The 20,721-nt window shown below is 35.6% G+C and overlaps 1 protein-coding gene across 3 annotated transcripts in view; it reads left to right on the forward strand.

Annotated features, from left to right (window-relative positions):
* Positions 1-11,846: 11,846 nt before the first annotated feature.
* LOC124354895 (leucine-rich repeats and immunoglobulin-like domains protein 1) overlaps positions 11,847-20,721 on the forward strand; it is a 44,328-nt gene continuing 35,453 nt past the window's right edge. The window contains exons 1-2 of one of the 3 annotated variants that reach the window (XM_046805687.1): positions 11,847-11,990; positions 14,044-14,161. The gene's annotated coding sequence lies outside the window, so the exon portion shown is untranslated. The remainder of the gene's footprint in view (positions 11,991-14,043; positions 14,162-20,721) is intronic. The other 2 variants (XM_046805686.1, XM_046805689.1) reach the window with 2 other exon arrangements.

Consider the following 20,721-nt stretch of genomic DNA (forward strand, 5'->3'; position numbering starts at 1 on the left):
ACGCTGTCAATGGACGGTGCCCGCATTACAAGCCGTGCTTTTACAAAAGACTTCCTCGCAGGCATTCCGAGTTTTTGTGAAAGCCATGGCGTCCTCTACATCCGGCTGTGCTGGTCAAAACGCCTTGCCAAAGTGAGGACTTTCAGTAGCACGATGCTTACCGAATCACAAATTAGGTTGTCAAAAGCTCTATGCCAGTTGAAGCCGGCAATCCTTCACAATATAGGTCCCGAGCCCACTGGGCATATCCATTTAAGTTTATATTTATAAAGCCTATGACAAATTATCCAACAAGAATTTGAGAAGAATCAAGTGTGAGAAAGATTGTTTTGAACTCTGGGAAGCTACAAAACTATCAAGCACTGCTTAACAAAACAGTTTTACTGAATCCCGTGTTTGTTGCCTGATGTGATAAAAACCAGACAGCATCCGAATGAGAACTTTCTGGATGTAGAAATCTCCGTCATGCTACAAGCGTACTGATGATAATCTTGTTGAAATTCACAAGTTTGTAGTTCCCTTTCAACGAGCTGAGTAGATTGAGAATTTTCGTCTATAAACGTCCCAGAACGCTAAGGTAATCGGCGTGAAGGTAATGAATATTGGTTGCGCTTTCCGAACGAACTAAGTAGGTCTACGTGAAATAAATGAGTATATAGTTGCCGCAATCATAATTGTTCATTTTCCACCTTTGCAATTAAACAAAATAAATAAAAATAAACGTGTGAAGTATGGTCCCCGCCAAGACTTTCCACAAGAGTCGGAAAAATGTGTCGGATTTAATTTATACACAAGTTAAGAATACGCCACACCAAGTGACGCGTAACAGGTTTCGCTGAAGTTGCATAGAAAGATTGGTCTACAGTTCATTTCATTCTCAGGATATCCTGCAGTCTACAATAGAAATCGTTTTTGGGATATTCTGCGGATAGGTAGACTATATAAATACTCAGCCAAATCCCATTGAGGAACGTGACCATCATACATAACGTTGCCTATTCTTACAGTTGAATAGAGAAAACAAGCAGATCGACATATATACAGGCAAAAAAGGAATTATGCCTAAAACCTTGGAGACAACCTAGTAAAATATATAAAATTTCAAAATTATAGCTCAGTTTATACTCGTGATATCACCTTACTTAGGCACAATTCCAAATCAGTAAAACGCGTGCAAACTTTTCTGTTTTAATAAATACAAGGCATGAATACACCACAACACGTGTTGTATGAGAGGCTTCGCCGAGGTTCAATACAAACTTTCAAGTCTATAGCTCATATTATTGCTAACAGAGAGAACAACAGACAATCGAAGAAGTATTACAAGAAATTTACTCTGTAATAATATATGTATGTTCAAGAACAAGATACAAGTAACAACGATAGAGTTAAGCATGACACGTTATTTACGAATTATAATATCCTGCTACTGAAAATATTTAATCTGTTAAATTATTTAGATATCCCTGAAAATTATTTAAATAAATATATCCTCACCAAATATACCCAATATTTAAATTTTATTGAGGTTAGATATCGTCTTACCATATCTCAATAATCAGGATTAATATTTGGAAAAATTTGAGAAATTCTCTCTCTCTCTCTCTCTCTCTCTCTCTCTCTCTCTCTCTCTCTCTCGACGATAAAGATTCTTGATTTAATTTCTTCTTAATTTTACTCTATCTGTACTTATACTGAAATAGCCTTATTTTATATACTACTTTTTGACTAGACAGATTGAAGTAAACACTTTTACTGCCATTGTCAATGTCTAGTTATTGGAGATAGTAGATATGAATTTATCCTATACCTACTACCAAACATGAACAAATACTACTACCAATAATTAATAAATACTTGTAAAAATTCTTTAAAAGAAAAAAAGGAATTTAATCTAAAAAAAGAACTATTTATAAACTATTTATGGTAATAGGCTTATTACCAATGCCGCTGAGATTTACTAAAGTCATAGTTTTTTCGTTGCTTAGTCGGCTTATTCTTCCTCTACCAAACATCACTTTCCCTATGCAAACAATTATTTCCCTACATACTCGTAAATATCTCTTTACCTGTATAAATAATTGAAATTCCTGGTTTGGGCAACAGAAGTACTGATACTTTTTAACCAGCTGATTTTAACACCAAATTAAATTAAATACAATAGATATAGAAGTGTTACGTTTCCTCATGGAAGAATAAGTATTACTAAACTATGAACTGTCAGATAAGCTTTTAAAATGTTTATTATGCTTTTTGTATCTTGATGAAAAGTATCGTTCAATATTCGTCTCGAAAGGTCTATTGGGGAGATAGATTGCATTTACGCGCGAGGCGAAGCCATACCACATGTTGTAACAGGCTTCGCTGAGATTACATGCAAAATTTAAAATCCATAGCTCGTTTTATGCTGGAGATAAACAGTGGCCAGGTAAATGTGAAGACAGTCATACAAAAAGAAGTTGATACGAAAATGACGCACCATAGAACTCATTATTGTTGAAATTAAGTTTCACACAAAATTCTCTACATATGAAATCTCTCTCGATATATCCTGCCACATGATTCATTCAGTTTGTTTATTATTGAATTGGGTTTAAAAGTGTTTAAATAACACAAATCTTCACACCCAGAAAACGATGTGTTTCATGTGTTACGGTACTTCGAGTACATGTGTTAATATGTCACATGTTTGTATTTATTAAGTGTGGGTGTATTGTTTGTTTGAAAATTTATTTATTCTGTTATTTTCTCGTTACTGTCATGGTTACCCATAAAAACAATGTAAAAACAACGCTCAGCCAAATGTTCTTCATATAATAAATTAAGCTTTATGCACAATTTCAAGTCAATAGGTGTTCTCTAGAGTGTTTACACTCCAGAAAAAATCCGTTCGAACAATTGCAAAACTACAATTGAGAGTCGTGCAGACCAGCATTCATAAATCTGCAACAGTTGAAATTAAACTGCCTCTACATTCTAGAGACGTTTCTGTTTTTCAGATCAAAATGCGATCTGAACACATTAGAGGTCATATGCTCTTATGAGACCAGAGGCAGGAACAATTACCGAACTGGGAGACACAGGACGGTAGTACATGAGCGGTACGGTAGCGTTACTGATTTTTTGTATAACTGAACGATGGCAAATGTTCAGAAAATCCTGTTTCCTTCACAATACTTCCTTCGTCAAAAACAAACTTCAAACAAAGATGTATATGAACGTTTGCCTTCTCAGGCAGGAGCTCAGTTTGTCAACAAACTAACAAATTTCATTAAACGGGGCGCAATGCCCAAGGCATTTAGACTAAAACTCGTCTGAAAACTGCATTAATCCCAGAAACGTTTTACAGCACAGACGAGTTCATGGCACATGTTGACCACATAATAATTGAACGTTGGTGCTAGAATGGGAAATTCGAATGGATGGATGGAAGTAGGGTGGATGGAACTCATTGTATGTATGAAAGGAACCTAGATGTAATGTATGACTCCAAAATTTAAGCTATTTTCTTTCTTGACATTTTCTGTAACATGTACATCTTCCAAAGCAATAAATTATTATTATTATTCTATTAGTTTTCCAGATATCGAGCAGACGGACAGAATTGAACCTTTTCCAGCCCCACGAGTGATAGGCTTCGCTAAAGCTCATGCAATAAAATTATATAAACTATGGATACACTTCCAATGACGAACCCAGAAATAATTGTCTGGGCATAGGGCCAGAGAGGCTAAGTATTTTTAAGTACAAGGTACGTGTACGCTTAGGCACAAATGTTCGGTTTATAGCTCTTTTCATACTGACAGATAGAATGACATGCAATCATACGGCAAAGAAACTTGTACATCTCCTGACAACACAAAAAAAAACCAGCCTTCTAGTGATACGCTTCAACAATGCACAGCTAAATTCCATTGGTGGCCATGCACCATCACAGAACTCACCATTGTTTATGTGCAAATGCAAAGTTTGATGCAAAATTAAAGTCCACAGATTAAATCTTTCTCGAGATATAATGGTACAATTACATTTTTGTTCATTAACTTTTGGTTTCATATCAGTGTTTAATGAATTAAAAGTCTATAACCAAATCAACATAAAATGATGTAGTTGTTAAATTGTCATACAATTGTACTGAGTTTGTTTACAAATTAATTTCTTCTGCTATTTTCTCGTTGCTATCGTCCTAGATCGTCGTAGTTGATTAGTAGACGAATGTAGACGTATTGTGACCTGTATTCTGTAGTTCAGTTTTAATGATTAGTGTTGTGTATGGTTTTTTATTAAGTGCATGTTTTTAGAGTTAATGTAGTTGACAAACAACATGGTGGTTGTGATTCCTGACTTAGGCGTGCCACAACGCTTTGGTATGATTTGTTTATTTTAAGCTACTGTATAATTATGTATTAGGTTAGTTCTTTACCTGAAGAAGAGATCAGATTGCAGATCTCGAAACGTAGTGTTACTGATTTCTTGTTTCACTGAACGATGGCAAATGTCCGGAAAATCCTGTTTCCCTCACAAATACCAGGGGTTATGAAAGTTTGGTTAAAGGTAGTTGATTACTTCTGATCAATGTTTTCTGACTAATCAAAGCAAATATTATGAAGCGGGTCCCGGCGACCTCTCTCACACGCTAAACATCTCATTTCAAACGTCTACCACATTATAATATACGCGTATATTATATATGAAATAATATTTTACTGTTTATAGGCAGTATTCATATATCTGTTCGAGTAAAAGAAAAAAAATGTATACGTTATTGTGAATTTTGGTAACAAAAAATGTGTACTGTACTAACTAACACACGGTTTTCTGTTTAAACTTTATGCTTTCTCCACTCTAACTCATCATTATTCCAAAAGTAATGACAGAAACAAATTCTTATACAGAAATCTTAAGAATTATTATTCTTTTATGCGTGTCTCTTGAAGCATGACATACCGAAATTGGAGAGTTCTAAGTTAATAATTACAGACATAATTAATTTATTTGTAATGCCTTACGAAATCGGTTATTAGTTGTTATTAATTGTTATTTTGAGATTTTGAAAAGACTGTATGTTTGAAGAAGTGAGATGTTTATCGTGTGAGAGAGTCGCTGAGACACGGTTTCGTCATGGATATTCTTTAGAGAAACAAAGTACAGTTTTGGCCCGTCTTAGTTTATGAAAAAAATGTCCTTAAGTTTGTGGTGAGAAACACCCTGTATAGTATTGATCTATTTTGGAAACAGTTGTTTTAATGTTAAAGATACATTTTAGAAATTTTGATCTCAGTAGCTTTTTCGTTTCGTCATTCGTTACGTGCAACCCGGGACATTTAACAAAGTCGATTGTGGTGTTCAGGGGATGTCCGGAATAAACAATTTGTATAGCTATAATTAGAGCATTTACTCGTACATACAGTAGTTCGCTTTGATGCCTAATACTATCATTTGTGTTCCTTGAACTCCCGGGACTAGAAGAGCTCAAGTTTAGGAGGTTCTTATTCAGTGAACCGACGAGTATACGGCGCCGAATTATCGCCCTTCACTTTTACTTCCACGAGTAGCTTATTCATCTCATATTTATGACTCTAAATTTCACATCTGATAATTCATAACGGCTAGTACAGATCCTAGTGCTCAATAAGCGCCCCTACATTTGACAATAAAATAAAGCCCTGGGAATGCTGAATCTGACGCAATTCCCTACAGCACTGCGCTGAATGACCTACTCGCTTGGAGCCCTCGTCTGTTTGCAGAGACCTATGTAACAACTAGCTAAACCTATGTAAACCTATGTAAACCTATGTAAACTGCACCTAACTAAGTGATCTTAAGGTGAATTCAATCAAATGTAAACAACTAGACAGATGTAAAAGACAATATGGCTTTATCTATCTCATATTTACAGATCTTGCCATTGATATAGGAATGTTATCTGCAGACAAAGAGCCACCAACTGATGCCAAGTGGAAGTGGGCAGGCTGCTATGGAAGTGACAGGGCGTCGCTCCTGCAGCCCACATCCACCACACACCTTCTCCACTCTGGCCTGGCTGTGTTCTCTCAAGTTTGTCCTTTTAAACATCCTCTATTGTCTGCTTCTTGATCTGATAATAAAATTATTCTCTTTAATACAGGATGAACAGACACGATCTCCTTTCCGCCGTTTTTAAACATTGTTTTCATTTTGATTTCTTGTTTGGGTAAGTGACCTTTTTTGTCTATCCATTTTTTTACTCAGTCCGTCCACATATTTTCTACTGCATAGCAAGAGGAACCTCCTAAAAGACCCTCGATTCGCTGTAAGGTGAAAGGGTTTCTTTCATGCAGAGTATTAAGTCTGTCTTGGTATAGTGAACAATACAAACATAAATTACCAAATGTCATATCGCCCGTCATTGTGCTTTAGTTTTTTGTTAATGTTAGAGGTTAGGAGGTAAACATTTCTTTACCAGTATCACATATTTTAATTGATTACTCACGTTTTTGTGTGTACTTTGCGTAATGCTCATCAATTATGTCCTAATTTACCCTCTGCTTCGAACGCAATTTCTTAGGCTTTACAAGCGTATGAGCATTTCTGGTTCGAGTTAATCATGTTTTCGACGCAATGTAGAGTTTGCTTCATTGCCACATAAAAAAAATATATGAAAACGTGTATGTTTATAGCCATTGTAGATTACGCTGGTCTTAGTAGTGTTGTCTCATACTTGATTTTGCCTTGTTTCACCGATCAATGTCATATACAGACACAGGTCTAAGAAGCTTACTTCTGTCAAAAGAAAATTAAGGTGAGTCTTTAGTTAAAGTTAGATAGTAACGTATTTTTACATATGCGTTACATTACTGACCAAGCACTGCATACTTTCAGAAAATGTTGAAATAATAAGTGTTATTACCATCAAGCTTACATTATGCTTTCAAAACAAATTGAAAATAGTGGTTACATTAATTGAACATAACAATGGTTTTGATGTCATAAAAACATGTTTACAAAGAACAGTTGGTTTTAACAGGTTCTTTCAATAAATAACAATTGTTTGCTGTAATCAGCTTTAGAGACCAAAATGGGATTTTCGCAACTTTAAATACCAGTAGGGACGGGATTTCCGAAATAAGAATAGGCCTATGTGTCAAACAGGGACCCTAAGAATGTCCATGTAAATTTCAGTACAATCGGTCCAGTAGTATTTACGTGAGTAACACACACGCGCACACTGTTTGAAAAGTCTGGATACGGCTTAATATTTTACAAACCATAGCAGATAACATCTATAAACTTTGCACAGTGTCATATGGCTATGTAAACTATTTTTCCTTTCTATTACCATGACGTACCAACCATGGGGGGACGGCCCACAGAGGAAAACATGGAAATCTTAAATTAAAGTATGGGTCGAGTGATACCTCATTTGAAAGAGCTCACTTAGTAGAGCTGAATGCCGCAAACCGCATCTCAAAAGGTTTATCCAAACAGAAATGGCGGGTTGTTTTAGGTACACATTGTGAAGTACATTATGCGCTGCCATTTCTGACTGGATCGTCGTATTCTGATGCGGTAGGCGGCGTTTCACTCTACTAACCAATGGTTTCACTGATTAGTATTTATAAAAAATAACAAAAAAAATTTAATTCAAAAATTAACTGGTAAGTTAACTATTTCACCAACAAAGAACAATGGTAGAACTTAATTAATTCATAAACATAAAGACGACGAATTCATTTTAGTTTTATTTATTGTGTTATATATTTATGACATAATATGCTAATTATAAATAAGTCAGTGAAAACACATCGGTGCTTCGACCCATGCTTTAATTTAAGATTTCCATGTTTTCCTCTGTGGGCCGTCCCCCCATGGTTGGTATGTCTTGGTAATAGCTAGGAAAAATAGTTTACATAGCCATATGACACTGTGCAAAGTTTATAGATGTTATCTGCTATGGTTTGTAAAATATTAAGCCATACCCAGACTTTTCAAACACCTTGTATATATATATATATATATATATATATATATATATATATAGTGTAGTTGAAGTAGCCTAAGTTCTTCAGATATCTCTGGATGGGTGCAGGCAGGGTCATCGCTGTGGTTTGCGTTCATTTTAACCAAGTATTGTATCTATATGGGAAAGTTGCGAATATGAAGCAGCTCCGTCTATGGGATGCATTATAGTGCACTTTAATATTCTGAGACCGAAAACGATTAAACACTTATATGATGTTCACTTATGTCGTCATTCTAAAACGAAAGATACTTTGAAATCCCAGGAATTGTTGGCAATCTTTGGTTCCTTTCCCCTTCAGGTCTGGTTCTGGTCTTGACAAATTAACGTTTGGGCTGGTATCGCTTGATCGTTCTACACATTCTTCGGTTTGGTGATGACTGCGCTTGCCAATTATGTATACAAGAGAGTTTCCACGATATCCAGCGTTACAATCGATTAGGTGATCCCAAGTTTGAACTTGGGAAAATGCAAGGTTGTATACGATAGTGCCTTCGTCTTGTCATCTTGCACTGAACGTACGATGCAGAATTTGTTCATCTCGGCTTTTTTTAGAAAAATGAGCATTGGGTTTTTTTTTATTGCGTGCGATGTAAAAAATAATCATTACAGCGATATTCTGCTTTGAGTATGGGTCGCGAATTATTTGAACTCAGAACTACCTTAATCGTGATGGGTAGGTCAGAGCACTTCAGAGTCCACAACCGACGTGACAGCTGAAATGTCACTGTCTCAAGTGCATGAGCCTCTAAATCGGAATTAAGTTCGAATGAACGGCCTTCCAACAGGGACACAAGTGCAAGAAGTAATTTGAAATTCGGATGCCGAGTCGGTTGTCTTTTATCTAAAAATGTTGATCACGTAATTCAAATATTACAATGAACTCATAGCGGTCATGACAAACGCCAAGAAGAAAACGTATGTGTGGTTTTATCTGCGATGCTGCTTCAACTCTGGCACAAACAACTTTCTCTACATTGATAAAATACACCGTAAGCTCGTTCTACAAAAGAGCGGGCGAGATGAGTGTGATATGTGAAATAACAAGTCATTATGTCTGTCTAGAAGTACAATATTGAAGTGAGTAATATCGTCTCCTTGCAATGAACGATCAGCTGGCGGGAGATTTGATCGTATTAAAGAGCGAAGATTGTCAGATCACGCTAACAATTAGTTACGTTCCAAGAGGTAGTTGGATGATAATTATAGAGTCCGATTCAAAAGTGACCTCGTACAGAGAGTGAAATATATTTTGCAGGAAAACTGTACTTGAACAACCACCAACGCTACGAAAACCACCGAGGTGTCACTTAGCAAAATAAGTGAGTTCAATCTAAGAACTATAAAGTTGAATAGCATGGATACATGATTAGTGTATTAATTGAAGAAATGGGTGGATCGGAAAGGGTGTTGGGGTGTGTGGCAGGCCATTAATAATATTAATTCATTTTAAGTAGCGTAGAGTGCGTTTCCTGATAGTTTAAAAAATAAATCTTATCGGAAAGATCGTGTGTTTTACGAGAATATTTCGTATTATTCGGAAATACAGACTAGTACTCTCATTGGACTCGGCCGAACAATCGCTGTGCCTTGTCGAGAGTTCTCATAACAGCGGCAACATCATCCGCATAATCAAACTAAATTCTTCTTAGACAACTTTGTGTCATCCTTAGTAAATTGATTCCTTCCAAATATATTCAAAAAATTATGTCAAACACTAAACTTAGCAATTTCATACTTGAACATAACACAAATTTAAAACGCGTTAGTTAAAATCAAAATTCTTAATTTGATCTTTCGTCCCCCCTTTATTGCCACCTAGGGCTCTTGGGCCTCCTCGACCCTTCTAGACACACCACTGTCAGGAGGAATTGGTAACCTGGACGGCTGAAAAGAACTTATACTTATTTCCCGTGTTTGACATGCCGACAATTGGGGCCAATATTTGAGTCAATCATCTCAGTCAGGGAGGCCCAAACAAGGGCTCGTTGAATTGTTTTTTTTACATGCGCCGCAGAAGGCCGTAAATCTCGGAGCGGAAGTGTTTGGACGCTTCCGGTGACCAACAAAGCCATGTTTATTGTACCGCGGCCGCTGCTGCCTTGATCACGTCGCTATTCGTTGGTCGGGATGTGCCACAGCCACTGTTTAGGCAAATTACACTCTTTTTCAAGCAGTGATTTGAAGAGCTTTGTTTTGGTTTGTGAAATTTACAATTATTTGACTTATTGCATAACGATGAAGACGTAGAGTTGTCTTCTTGGAGATTTGCTCTCCACTACTATCCCCTCCTGGCACTTCTTGAGTTTTAGTTTACTTCTTAACGTCAGTTTTACTAGTTTATTCCTAATATACCTTCATTTATTACCTACTCCCTGTACAGAATTATATGTACTGAATTCCAGAATTTACATGATGTTCTAAAAAGGCTAATTGTTAGCATTTGTAGCCACCTCTAATAATTATTTTGTAATATTTGTATTTTTTTGTTTGTTTATACTGAGTGATATCTGGTTCTTCCATGCTATATCCAAATTTTTCAAAGATATTCTCCTCAAAGTGTCATGCTAAAACCATTAATTTTTATTTAAAAAATATCAATAGTAACATAGAATTCAGCAACTGGCTAAAAAAAATCATTACACTTCCTCAAAATAAAAAATCCGACAGTCAAAATATATTTAATATTCGTCTCAATTTAATTCGTAACGATTTATACTCGGTCGTTGAATTCTTCATGAGTCGCTGGAACATCTGAAAACGCTAGATCTGAAGTCAATGCGATGGTGTCTGCATGATCCACACTCATTGTTTGTATGAGGGAACACTTCAATGCAACTGCTGACGGTTTGTGATACAATTTATTATTGTGAACAAGATTCAATATATACATTATTATTATTCTTGTGAACCCGTAGTTTGAACTTTAACTTACGGAGAATTGTTGTAACGTACACACACGCTTGTGGAGTTGAGGATTGGTAACCACTTTATAATATTAGTACTGTACCACGAAGCGTAATAGTAGGCTAATAACTACATTTTCTCGTGTTTACATAAAAATATTGCATATTTTAATTAAAATGCATCCATTAAAAAATGTAACACTTATATACGTTTGCCGATTCAATGCTTTCTTTTCTTCCATCGGTACAAACACTTTAATTCAATGATTGTTTTTTAGTATTTCTCAATTCTTCAAAAAAGGTTTCTCTAATTTTTCGCATTTCTAAAAATATTTTCTAAAAAATAAAATAATTGTGGTTTTTATTTTAAAATTATTTACGTGGCTTTTATTGTATTACTGTGCAAAATTAATATCGTTCATTAGCACTGAGAAAGCAAACAAAACACCAGAGCGTTAAAAACAATATTCGCTTTTGAGTGTGACATAACCAACTTATCACCCCATTGATGTATGAGTTTTCTTCTGTTGACGTCTCCTCTAAATCTGGACTCTCTTCTGTCTGATAGCAAATCTGGACGATTCTTCCTCAAACAAACCTATGATATGGTTTCATTATATTTATTCTATTGCCGCCAATGGCCCAAACTGGAAAGAGTAAACACTCAGAATTTTGTGGACGAAGCCTCCGGCGCAGGACAAAAAAACATTTGACTGATTATTTATTGAACATGGTAACACAGGTTGTAATAAATTTACATAAGGTTCTGCACACCATACAGACAGTGCTGGAGGAGGGGGAGGGGGCGACGCGTAAACTGGTTCTCTATTAAACGACGGACTCTGTTAGTTAAATATCCCGGGACGCTACATCCCACTATGATAAGGGGACATAAATAATGAACGGCCGAGTGGGAGTGGGGGGCCGAGGTGCGGCTCAGGCGCATGCGCATTCGCCTACGCGCGCTCGTTCGCTCCACTCGCTCACACCCGGTCAGTGTCGGTTGGTTAACCTCTATGTCAACATGTGTGTCCCCCATCGCTGGAAAATACGGTTTCTTCAATAGTAACTTCCAAGATAAGCAGGTAATGCAGTACACTCTTGCTGATATTTTTATCAAGTTTATTTTAAGGTTGGCACTGCGCGTTATAATTAGACAAGCTGGCGCGATGCCTTTCGCTGTCGTCTGCTCGCCAAACATAACCTCGCAGATTAGATAGTTTCTTGCATCTTCTCATTTACATTTTCGTACTCTTCTTTACATTTCTCATCCAGTTTTTATTATTTAGTTAATAGATTAATCGGTTTGCGTGTCACGAAAAACATAGAGGTCTATTATATTCTTCGTTATTTATTTATTCAACAGTTAAAAATACTACACAGTTGTTTAAAATTTGACATACATATTAATAAAATTAAGCCATAGTTTTAACGTTTTACTTTTAGCATTTGTATGTTAGTTTACGTTACGTGTTCATTCCTAATCATTTTGGGTGTTTACATTAGTAAACTTCACTCTTGGCTATTTTAAAGTTTTTACGTTACTTTGAGTGCTCAATCCAAGTATTCATGAATTCCGGTTCAATTGGAACACTTAATGTTACCAGTGCAATTTACAATACTTCGAACTCATTTTTTAAATATAATACTTGAATTGAAATGATTTACTTAACAAATATTTGCAGTCTGCAGTACAATAAACCATACTGGTAATTATGAAAAAGAACCCAATCCATAAACTAATGAGAACTCATATTTTCAAAAATTCTGATTCACTACTTTTCAAAATAAAGAAATATTAATACTAAAATCATAATGTCTGGATTTTCTTTTAATAAAGATTGTATGGGAAATTAATCTCCACTAGCCTGGGGCCATACAAAATTCTTTATAATGTCTGACAACAGCTTTTAAATGGGTTAAGTTTAATGCTGTAAGGCATTAAACAGATAAAGCGTGAATCTAATTTAGTATTCTAATTCCTTTAAAGCATACTCGGCTAATGTAACCAACAGTAAGTATAGTATAGCCAGCGTGGTTTTATCATCAAGCTGAGAACTTAGATACTGTAGTATTTTACTTTAAAAGTACTTCATAAACAACACATTTTTCATGACGGTTAGTAAATTTCGAACTGTCTACAATGTAAACAAATCTAATGCAGTGATACAATTAGACTGTTGTTTACCACCCGTAGACCTCTTATCGGTTTCTTCCTTTCAGCTGCCAGTTTTATTTACCCCCAGAACGGAAATGGAGGGACCCTCCTCCCTTCCCCGACCTTCGAATTACAAAAGAACAAACGGTGTTAACTCGGCCGGTTGACTCCAATGGGCCTAAATACCCTCGCCTTTTGTATAGTCACGTCTGAAGCTCCGTGATGTGAGGTTTACTATTCCCCTCACGCTCCTTCAGTTCACCGGTGTCCTATCTGCGAAGGGACGTGGGGTCAGGAATAAAGGGCTCCGTTTTTCGCAGATCGGTCTGCGCTTTTGTCTAGATCTTCGCCATTCACTGATACGCGCGTGTGTACAACAGCGTTATACTCTCCAGCCCAGCGCCGTCGTCTCTTCACTTGTGTGAATGGTGCAACACGTACACTTCTTATCTCGCAGCCCATGTATTAATAAAGTACTAGTTATTCGTGAAATGGTACACCATGTCTCTTAAGAGCTTTCCGTCATTGGTGTATTTGATTAAAACGTTAAGCGGTTTAAAAGTAAAAAAACACATTTTGCAGAAAATTGATTTGCTTATGGTACAGCGCTTCATATTTTGAAACAAGTGTCATAAAACAGAAATATTCTATGATTTATATTTGTATAAGACATTATATTATGTATCTTGTTAGACAGAAACTGCACATATACTGACTGTATGGATGTATTTTAATTTAAACATTTGCAGATCAGTGTATCTTTATTAAAATTATTATACATTTGGTGTTTCTTACTTATTTATTTGCACGCGTTTCATGTTGTTGCTACACATTTAAGCATTGAATTTAAATTAAAAGGGGGAAGCGTTAGAAATATACAATACTAATGTTACAATGCTAAGGTTGTTACTTTAAGGTTACAATAATACAATTCTTGAAATAATTTCAATATAACATTTAACAAATTGCACTACTTTCAGACAGAGAACTATTTTTGGGTGTAAATAAGCGATTAGACAAACAAGAGGACGACTTGTACCACCTAACTTGTTAATGTTGCCACGATCTGCAGAACAAGTTAACCACTTCACTGCCAAGGTCAGTCCATTACTCTCCTCCAGATGTCATAAATATATATATATATTGTACAATTTTGTGATTGAGGCCAGCCAAAGTCGACACAGGAGCGTCGGGGCCGCCTCCATATCCATCTCCTGGTCCCGGGCCCCACGGTACTCGCTGCCGAATACAACGACTCACTTATAAATATTCATACATTTTTGGAGGTTGCCGGGCCCGTCGCAATTAGGCCGGTCGGCTCCCATCATTACACCAATCTTCGGTGATGGCCGCACTTTAACTATTTTTGACTCCGGAGTTCATTTTCCCCTTCGCGGTCGTCTGTTGGTGATCACGTGATTAGCGTTGCGCCCGAAAAGTTTAAAACTTACATGCCTCTTCAAATAAATGTATAGAATTCCATTATTTCATTCTCATCGTATTGGTATGCTATTGTAAGAAGAAGTTTTATGGGTTTAAACTTATGGTGTCTACATAAGCTAAATCCATGCAAAGGTTAGCTCGTATTTCCTGAACATTTCTTGTGTAATTAACATTAACTTAATTAATTAGCATTCATACAAAAGATCTTTCCCTCTCTCGATATTTTGTATCTTGCATTTGTTAAGCAATCTACTGGTTAGTAGTGCTAAGTCGTACATTGCAAACTGTAAGTTAGATTACTTAAATCCATAACAAATTGGGAGTGCCGATTGCTGAGGGGTCTAAGACTAACTTTGAATCTGAGTTCAGATTCAAACACTTTCTTGTGATCTATGCACTGTTTATCAGTACCAACTAGTTGTTTTGTGTCGTCCCTCCCGCTTATTCTGTTTAATAAGAACCCTCGCACAGGACAGTGAGTAAAAGGGATCTGTCTCTCCTTTTTATTCAAACAAGTAAACAAACATACCATAATTAACGTATTACAGTCCGAGTTAAACAATGGAAACACAATTGTCCTTTAGCATTGTTGTTAGCCTGCGTCGATAATTTCTCCCAACTATAGATAAAGGTTAAGGTTTAACGGACAATTCACATCCGCAACCTACCAAATATCACTTGTAGATCAAGGTCGCTTTATCCAGTTCACATTTACCACATCCTACATTATATGTAAATTATTTACACCTTATAAGGTATTTAGTTATTGCCAGTTAAAGTAGAATAAATCTTTACAATGGCGTACTATAATGTTCATACAATGTAGGATACTTTTAGGTAGACATCAAAAACATTCTCCCTTTTACGATTAGGATATGAAATAAATTATAAAAGTCTTTCATAGCATTGCATTTCTTAACGCCTGAAGTGTGAAACCACTTCCAGTAAAACGTATGCACACACACAAATACATTAAACTTTCTTGTTAACACTATAAAAGTGGAATTGAAAATGGATAAAAAAGAAAAGTTAATACGTTGTTTATAGACCTAGAACCTTTGGTATAGTTCGTGAATAAGCAAAAGCGGCCTAACGTGGTAGGCGAGAGGCTGCTTGGATAAATATAAGATTTTCAATTAATAATATAAATTCCTGGTTGGTGGGGATACTATGATCGGTGGGAACCCAAATTTGTCAGAATTATTGCATGGGGGGTATTGCTAGAGAGGTCTTAACGTTATGACGTAACCCTCACTATATTAGTTTATTTATAGCACAGTTAGAGATTTATACATTTAAAACTAAAGGAAATTGAAGGGTAATATGGTCGGGTTTTTTTAGATTTTTAAAACGCCGTCTTTCATGAGAGACCAGAGAAGGAAAGACGAGTGTGATAGAATAGACAGTTTCAGGATTATGCCACATGGTGTTTTGTTGGGAGATCTTTAAGAACACACCGAATCTTCATTTATTCGTTTATATAGCGCAAACTGAACAAAATTTGCAAGATTGAAAAGAAATTAAAATTTACTTAAAATACAATCATATACCCTAATTCTCATTGAAACAAGAATAATACAAGAAACCCCTATGAAACAAAGTATATAGCAAGTTAGCAACATTCAAAATCTTCTCGAACCCTCAGTTTTTTTTGAAAGTGATTGAATTATGTTCAAAATATTTTACCCATCAAAATGTTTCAAATAAATAATTTCATTGTAAATTTTATTCGTTATACTAACATTTAGAGCTGGAATTGGTATATTACTTCAAAAGAACAGTCCAGCAAATTTTCATCTAGTTGTTGTTGACTGCGTCAAAGGGAGTCTTTGGAATCAAATTCTGACATTCTTATGTTTTAGAAGGATTATGTTATAAGATAGATTAGTACTTATAGTACTTAGCTCATCGCTGAAATCTAAAACTGAAAAATTATGGGTTTTCTTTAGTAATTTTATTTACTATAAATGTAACCTGAGACGCCTCAGGGTATTACTGGACAACCTTCCCCAGGCGCTTCACTCATCTAGACTTGTTCATTTACTTGTATCGACTAGACTTCAGCAAATATACCATTCTACCCCAGCGCTAAAGTGTGTGCTAAAATACATTCATGCTTCTGGTCTCCAGTAGTCATTGGGACATTTGTTTCAAATCCAGTCTTCCACGGTTCAATTCAGTTCACTCACTATAAATGTAAACTGATTAAAAATAATAAATAATGTTTACACAGAACAGTTGATGACATTTGATAGGCCATGCAATTAATATTACAACACTTTTGAGACTAAGATGGCAGTTTTTGCTGCTTCAAAGACCAGTAGGGCGTAGCCCAAAGGGTTTTTCGAAATAAAAATAGGCCTATATTCATCCTAAGAACCATAAAAATATCCATGTAAACCTTCATTACACTCAGTTGAGTAGTTTACGCGGTAAAGAAAAACAGACAAACAAAGGTACTTTCGCATTTATACTATTAAGATTATTTTGTTATACTCAACAACTCAGTTTGTTACCCATATCAATCATTATCTTTAACAAGTAGTTGTATGATACTGGACACTATAATTATTCTCTTAGCTTATGAAAGCGTTAAATTACATGAAACACCTGTTTAGTTTTATATCTTTTTAATGTTTTAATTAAATGTAACGTCTTTTGCCATGGCGTGAGCTTCTTTATTCGACACCACGTTTAATAGCCTAACATGAATAACACAGTTTGGATGCAGAAGTTTTACACGTCTCACGAATGAGTCTTATTACACTTCAACCCTAATACAGTACGATGTTATAACTTTTTATAGATTCCGTGTTACTTAGAAACGCATTGTGTTAAATGTGGATCGATGTGTAAAATAATTATAATTAAAATAGTTTAGTTTGGGGTGAAAGAGTATATATTTTTGACGAATCAGTAAAATGATATGATGTCAAATTAAAATTTGAGATGTCTGTTGGACCAGTACCTTTATCTTATTAGTTTAATAACACGAACTTGCAAAATTATTTGTTCCAAAGAATAAAATGTGAATGCAACATATGCTGGGTGCTAATATGATTGGTACATGCGGAGAGCGGCCGGGCGTGAACCACAAGCTGTTGACCGTTCTCTGCAACTGTCCATTGCGATTAGTGATAGTAGGCCTACTAGTGAGGATTGTGCCCAGATACACGTTGGCTATATCAGGCGCCAAAATGTGTTAGGTATCCGTGATCAACCGATGTGACACGGAGAAGGGAAGAGGAATGTGATGTATGTAAAAATTTGAGCCATTCAATCTCTCTGTAGATAGTAATTTATATTAAAACCACCTTCATTTAAGAAATACGAAAACAAACTGAACTGTTTTAGTTTAATATATCTTGGATAAAGATGGTTCTCCACATCAAGTCCAAACTTATCTCAAGAGTTGAATTTGTGTAAGAAATGTTTTACCTGGTGTGGATCGGAAAACGTAAAAGGTGCCCAGACCTCTGGCCGTGTAAGCTTAATAACTAAGATATTATCTAAAAGATTCGTTGCGAAATATTTTACGTTCTTTACTCTTTCTATTTGTTTGCAATTGAACTCTTCGCTGTTTTTATAACGATTTTATTTTAAGTGGCCAGTTAATGGGTACAAGATGGAGGTTTCCATTTAAAACTTTTGATTTGATTCCCTATTTTGTAAAAGGGAAAACGACATTATGAAATATCTGTTAAACGTAAAAAAATCCAAATAACATATTGTAAGTAAAACAATTAGGGAAGGACTTATTGTTTATAAACACCTAACTTATAGTTACTCTTTTAAACCATTTTTTACAAATATGGCACAAATATTATCTCCTAAATTATCTTATGGATACGTTATTTGACTGTGAAAGGTATAATTAATGTAGTGGAGAAAGTATGCTGATTTGTTAAAAAAATCCCAATTTAGTTGTATTGTTGGTATTCTAGGCAATGATTCCAATTTGAAACGTACAGCCTGTATAGGTAAATAATAAACTCTCAGGTTAAGGAAAACTGTCATTTTATACAATCAACAAAAAGTAGAGAAACAAAATTTTTAATAAGAAAAATTCGCTTTAGTTAAGTTCGTCTTCTCAGCTTCTATTGCTGGATGGTGAATATTTTTTGTAAAAAATGTATCTTAGTAGTTCTTCTGGTAACAGCGACCATTACGTTAGTTTAAGCATTTCTCTTGTGTAAGCTATATGTAACAGTTTTATTTATTTTCTTTTGGTAGGCGGTTTAATGTAACTATTATTCCACATCCTTAAATGCATATTACAACTAAAGAGAAATTCCCACTATAATGAAGGTATGTAATTGAAGCATATAAGAGAACGTAGTTTCACTTCCAAATCTGATTAGGTTCGAAAAGTGTTCTTTTGGTCACCTATACAAATATAATATTTAGTACATCACGGTAAAATTGCTATTTTCTTCTAACGTACATACATTTTTTCGTCTTTGAATCCGAGAGTAAATTTGTCTTCATGCTTGTTAGTGATAAACAATCTTCAGTGATTTTCAATAAATTTTTCAGTAAAATAAACAAAGGTTCTTCTTCATAAAATCGTAAACGACCAAAGTAGAGCTTGAATAAACATCCTATGTCAGATTATTATAATCTGGACAACATCCTGTGTTAAACAATTTAGTAATTTTCTTTGTATTGAATAATGATTGTCCATTTACCCACGGCGGTAGACAGAACCAACAATACACCGCCAAGGTCCAGTTATTATATCCATAATTTGCTTACGACGGAGGCTAAGAGGAGGAGAACCTCATTTACAGGGCCGCCCGGAGCTCGGCGGTCCGAGCGGACTCTCCAAATGAAACATGGAAGCTCAGAACAAGGCAGCAGTCTCGACGCCGCCGGCGGTTGTAACATTATTGTGGAAATTGGCTTCTGTCAAAGCTCGCAAAAAGTGGTCAATATGCCACGAGACGCTGCAGATCCGATCAAAAACTAGTTGGTAACTCGGCTCCGGGCCGGCAGGTTTCCATGGAAGGCTCTACTACTGCTGTCTCTCCTCTACCGGGCAGGTTGTCCTGCATCAGCCTCGTCGTCATCCATCTGTTAATTTAAGTCATTTTTCCGAGTTCAGCAGTTTAAAAGAGCATCGCAAATTTCTAGGTTTAATTAATTTTGTGCAATTGGTTAATCACAAGTAATCTTCAACCCTACAAAATCATTGTTGCTTGATAGGCTAAGTATTATTTTATTCTGTTATTTTTACGCCGCGCCGCACCAAACGCTAAATTGATTTTTGTTAGAAGTTTGCAAGTAAATAATGGCAATGATATAATGATTTCTTCCAGCTAAGACTATCCACATTAAAAACATTTCGAAATGATCTAAGAAGATTGTACTCTGATTTCATTGTGCAATCAGAATAATTAACAACTTAATTCAGTTAGTGATTTCAGTTAGTTTCGAATCTGAAGTTTCTACAGAGCTTGGACGGAAGAAAAACGTTGATTTGGTGAAATAAATGTTTCGTGTAATTTTTTATAATTAAATAACATGGCGAGTCTAAAAGAGACAGAAAAACTAGTTTTAAATATTTAGATTTTTAATTTTCAGATTAAGTGAAAAGTAATCCGATTACTAATTTGTCAAAAAAATCAAAATGCTATATCTACTCTTTAGGATTTGTGTTGAACTATTTTAATTTTTCGATCTTTGTGTAACTCTAACAGGCCTTAATGGGTTAAGGAAAGTTGTTTCCGATCCATTCACATCCTTAACAATCGTAATGTAATCATAAAAAATTATTCAGTCACTATCGTAATCTTTCTTTTATCTCCTGTCAGTTTGATACCTTATTGCGATGTTCGTTTCTTATGTTTGCAATCAAATCCACTTACCATTATCAAACCACACCTGTTGGCTAGCAGTTGTTGTGTATCGGAGGTCAAGGCGGTCAAGGCCAGAAGTAAGAGGCTGTGGACATTTACCAGCCATAACTGACGGTTTGGGTTGTGTAGCTTGGCCCCCTTAGCTTAACATCTGGTCTTATCACTGTCTATCTTGGTAAACACAATAATCATGCCTTTTCTTGTCGTACATCACGTTTAAAACTAGTAACAATCCCGATCGATATTCTTCATACCTTTCATCTCAAATTCGGAAATCCGGTAATTTTGCAAGTGACCCCCATTGATTTGTAACACTGTGTCGATTTAAAATCTGCAAATCGTGACGTAAATGTTACC

Source organism: Homalodisca vitripennis, chromosome 2, assembly GCF_021130785.1.
Source record: "Homalodisca vitripennis isolate AUS2020 chromosome 2, UT_GWSS_2.1, whole genome shotgun sequence".
In the NCBI taxonomy this organism is placed as follows: domain Eukaryota; kingdom Metazoa; phylum Arthropoda; class Insecta; order Hemiptera; family Cicadellidae; genus Homalodisca; species Homalodisca vitripennis.